Source organism: Arachis hypogaea, chromosome 3, assembly GCF_003086295.3.
Source record: "Arachis hypogaea cultivar Tifrunner chromosome 3, arahy.Tifrunner.gnm2.J5K5, whole genome shotgun sequence".
In the NCBI taxonomy this organism is placed as follows: Eukaryota; Viridiplantae; Streptophyta; class Magnoliopsida; order Fabales; family Fabaceae; genus Arachis; species Arachis hypogaea.
Genome location: NC_092038.1, coordinates 112,749,161 through 112,754,464, shown reverse-complemented (window position 1 = coordinate 112,754,464; position 5,304 = coordinate 112,749,161).

The following is a 5,304-nucleotide window of genomic DNA, read 5'->3' as shown; positions in this document are numbered from 1 at the left end:
AGATACAATAAATTCCTAAGTTTCCAATAAAGTTCAGTTATAATTAGATGAGCGGGACTTAGTAGCTTTTTGCTTCTGAATAGTTTTGGTATCTCACTATCCATTGGAACTTAGAATGGTTGGCATCTTTAGGAACTTAGAATCCAGATGATATTATTGACTTTCCTAGTTAAGTTCTTTTTTATTCTTGAACACGGCTTTCAGAGTCTTGGCCATGACCCTAAGCACTTTGTTTTTCAGTATTACCACCGGATACATAAATGCCACAGACACTTTACCTCGGTGAACCTTTTCGGATTATGATCCAGCTTTGCTAGAATCCCCAGATAGAGGTGTCCAGAGTTCTTAAGCACACTCTTTTTTCTTTGGACCACGACTTTAACCGCTTAGTCTCAAGCTTTTCACTTGACACCTTCACGCCACAAGTACATGGTTAGGGACAGCTTGCTTGAGCCGCTTACGCCAGGGTTTTATTCCTTTAGGCCATCCTAACCACTGATGCTCAAAGCCTTGGATCTTTTTACCCTTGTCTTTTGGTTTAAACGGTTATTGACTTTTTCAATCTGCCCTCCTTTTCCTGCATTTTTGGGCAGTAATGGATTTTTCTACTTTATTTATTTTTTTCTTTTTTTTTGCCATTTTTTGCATGCATATATATATATATATATATATTTCTTTTGCAACATGCTTTTTCTTTTTCTTTTTGCTGCTTTTTCTTGCTTCAAGAATTAATTTTTGGATTTTTCATATTACCAATAATACTTCACTTTCATCATCATTCTTTCAAGAGCTAACATTCTAAAATTTTAACTTCAAATATGCACTGTTCATTCATACATTCAGAAAACAAAAGCAATGCCATCACGTCAACATAATTAAACTAATCTTATTTTAAATTTGAAATTTATGTATCTCAATTCTTTTCAATTAAAAATTTTTCTTTTAGGCAAGGTGAGAGATATAGGGAATATTTTACAACTTTAAGACATCAAATGTAAATGATCATGCAGTAAAACAAGAGAACAGACAAGATAACATAGAAAACATAAAAATAATAAATGAAAAAGGAGTAAAAGAGAACGAATCCACCTTTAATGGTGGCGCCTAGTGCTCCTCCTTGAGGATCCAATGTGATGCTTGATCTCTTCTATGTCACTCCTTTGCCTTTGTTGTTATTCCCTCATATCCCTTTGGTCTTCCCTTATGGCTCTTTGATCTTCTCTTATTTCATTGAAGGTGGTAGCATGCTCTTGATGCTCCATCCTCAGTTGTTCCATGTTAGTGCTCAATTCTCCAAGAGAAGTTTTCCATTGATCCCAATAGCTTTGAAGAGGAAAATACATCCCTTGAGGCATCTCAGGGATCTCATGCTGAGGCTGCTGCACAGGCTCTTACGCATGCTCTCTAGTTTGCTCCATCCTTTTCTTAATGATGGGCTTATCCTCCCCAATGGAGATATCTCCATTTATGATAATTCCAGCTAAATTTCATAAGTGACAGATGAGGTGTGGGAATGCCAACCTTGTATTGGTGTGAGGCTTCTCAGCTACCTTGTATAATTCTTGAGGAATCACCTCATGTACTTCTACCTCACTTCTAATCATGATGCAATGGATTATGATGGCTCTGTCAACAGTCACTTCTGACTGATTGCTAGTGGAGATGATGGAACGTTGGATGAATTCCAACCATCCTCTAGCTATGGGCTTAAGGTCAGCCCTTCTTATTTGAATGGGCTTGCCTTGGAAATCTCTTTTCCACTGTGCTCCTTCCACACAGATATCTGAGAGTACTTGATCCAATCTTTGATCAAAGTTGACGCTCCTAGTGTAAGAATGAGGATCTCCTTGTATTAGAGGCAAGTTGAACGCCAACCTCACACTTTCTGGCTGAAATCTAATATTCTTCCTCGGACTATGGTGATCCAATTTCTTGGATTTGGGTTCACATTAGTGTCATGGTTTTTAGTAACCCATGAATTAGCATAGAACTCTTACACCATGATAATCCCAGTATCTTGAATGGGATTGGTTAGGACTTCCCAACCTCTTCTCCGGATATCTCTTCGAATTTTCAGATACTCATTCTTCTTTAGCCTGAAAGGGACCTCAGAGATCACTTTCTTCTCTGCCACTACATAGAAGTAGTCTTGATGAGCTTTGGTGATGAATCTCTCCATCTCCCAAGATTTAGAGGTGGTGGCTACTGCCTTTCCTTTCCTCTTTCTAAAGGGTTCTCCAACCTTGGGTGCCATGAATGGTAATGGAAATAAAAAGCTATGCTTTTCCAATACCAAACTTAAAACTTTGCTCGTTCTTGAGCAAAAATAAAGTAAAGAGAAGAATGGAGTAGAAGAAGAAGAAAATAGAGGAAGATAGAGGGGGGGAGGGCCCAACCTTGTGGGGTGTATAAGGGTATGAGAGGTGTGTGTATGAAGGGTTATGAGAAGGATATTTATAGGAGTGGGAAGGAGATAGATTCGGCCATGGGTGGGGTTTCGGGTGGAAAATTTGATTTTGAAGTGGGTGGGGGTTGGTGGGAGTTATGATGATTTTGGGGAAGTATGAAAGTAGGTGAGAGATGCTGTGGGACCCACAGGTCATGAGAGGCTAGGAAATTCAGATTCCTGCTTCTCTGCACTGGCGTTTGAATGCCTAGGGGTTGCTCCCTGGCTAGCGTTCAACGCCAGCAATGCTGCCCATGAGGGGCGTTGAACGCCCAGCAGGGATACCCTAGCTGGCATTCAACTTTAATAACACTCCATCCAAAGTGTTCTATTTTCATTGCTGTGAAATTTCTGTCTCTGTTCTGACTGTTGCATATGATCATGACCCTAAAAGAAAAACAAAATAAAATAACAGGAAATAAATAATTAATTAAAGTTAGTTTACCTCCCAACAAGCGCTCTTTTAACGTCACTAGCTTGATGGTTAGCTCCTTACGGAGGTGAGTATGGCCTCAGATTTTTGCCCTTTGCAGTAAACTTTCTTCCTGTCTTCTCATGAATGAGCTCCACATGCTCTAAAGACAGGACACGACTCACTGTATGTGGTAAGATTGGCTTCTTAGTGAAGACAACTATCATGACAGGTGAGAGGCCTTCAGTTGGGACTTTCTTGTCTCTCCAGCCTTTAGGTACTTTCTTCTTAGTACCTTTGTGTTTAAAGCTTGTTGATGGCTGTCCAACACCAAACTTAGAATTGATGTTTGGGGGCTCTGTAAAGCTCTGCACAAAAAGAGGGGGTTGGCACACTAGGTGTTGCATAGTTATTTTTATTTTAGAGGGAGAATTGGGATGAGGCATATTGAATAAGATGTGGTCCTCCCCTAGTTATAGAGTTAGTTTTTCCTTAGCCACATCAATAATAGCATTGGCAGTGGCTAGGAAAGGTCTTCCAAGGATGACAGAGTTATCCTCATCCTCTCCAATGTCCAAGACAATGAAGTTTGCAGGGATGTAGTGGTTTTTAACTTTTACCAAGACATCCTCTACTAAGTTATATGGCTTCTTCATTATCATGTCTGCCATCTCTAATAAGATGTGTACATCTTGTACCTCAAGGATTCCCAGCTTCTCCATTACAGAGAGTGGCATGAGGTTTATGCTTGACCCTAGGTCACACAGACCCTTATCAAAGGTCATGGTGCTATGGTGCAAGCAATCAGAAAGCGTCCAGGATCTGAAAGCTTCTGAAGTAGCTTCTGCTGAACCAAAGCATGTAGTTCTTTGGTAAGCAGCGGAGGTTCTTCCTCCAGAGGCTTTATACCAAATAACTTGGCATTCAGCTTCATAAGAGCTCCTAGGTACCGAGCAGCTTGCTCTTCCCTAGTGTCTCCATCCTCATCCGAGGATGAGTAGTCATCAAAACTTATGGTTTTCTTTGGTTCTGGGATAGAGGGGTCTTGAGTGGATTTTGCGCACTCAGAGGGTGTGATTTTACTGGCGTTTAATGCCAGCTCTGTGAGCTCTTTGGTCATTAAACGCCCAAGCTGTCCACCCTTACTGGCGTTAAACGCCCAGCAGGGATGTCCTTGCTGGCATTCAACGCCAGCTTCCTTGGGTGTATGGGCGTTAAATGCCCAGTGAGGGATTTCTCATTGGCGTTCAGTGCCAAAGTGGCTACATGGTTGGGCGTTGAACGCCCAGTGAGGGTTCCTCACTGGCGTTCAGTGCTAGAAAGCCTGCCTGGTTGGGCGTTGAATGCCCAGTGAAGGGTTCATCACTGGTGTCCAGCGTCAGGATGACTGCCTATTTGGGCATTGAACGCCTAGCCAGTGCTCCCTGGCTGGCGTTTAATGCCAGCTCTACTACCAGGATGGGCGTTAAGCGCCCAGTGAGGGGTTCCACACTTGCGTTCAACGCCAGGCTTGCTACTAGATTGGGCGTTGAACGCCTGGTGATATGTCCTTCACTAGCATTCAATGCCACCCCATTCTATCCAATTTTGGCCTCAACCTCCATGGTTATGGCCTTGCACTCTTCTCTTGGATTCACCTCAATGTTACTAGGAAGAGTGTCAGGAGGAGTCTCGGGGATCCTCTTGCTCAGTTGACCAACCTATACCTCCAAATTTCTAATGGATGACCTTGTTTCATTTATGAAACTGTGGGTGGTCTTAGAGAGGCTGGAGACTAGAATGGCTAAGTCAGAAAGGCTCTGCTTAGAGGTCTCCATATTCCCTTTAGAAGATGGGAATGGTAGTCTGTTGTTGAACCTATTCTGGTTCCTTCTACCTTGATTATTATTGAAACCTTGCTGAGGTTTCTGTTGATCCTTCCATGAGAGGTTAGGATGATTCCTCCATAAAGGATTGTAAGTGTTTCCATGTGGTTCTCCCATGTAATTCACCTCCTCCATGGTGGGTTGATCAAAATCATAAGCTTCTGTTTCAGAAGAAGCTTCCTGATTACTGCCAGCTGCAGTTTGCATTCCAGTCAGCTGCTGGGAGATCATATTGACTTGCTGAGTCAAGATCTTATTCTGAGCCAGTATGGCATTCAGAGTATCAACTTCAAGAACTCATTTTTTCTGAGAGGTACCATGGTTTACAGGATTCTTTTCAGAAGTATACATGAATTGGTTGTTTGCAACCATCTCAATGAGTTATCTAGCTTCTGCAAGTGTTTTCTTCAAGTGGAGTGATCCACCTGCAGAGCTGTCCAATAAAATTTTGGATATCTCAGACAAGCCATCATAGAGCATGCCTATAATGGACCATTCTGAGAGCATGTCAAAAGGACATCTCGTGACCAGTTGCTTGTATCTTTTCCAAGCTTCATAGAGGGATTCACCTTCTCTTTGTC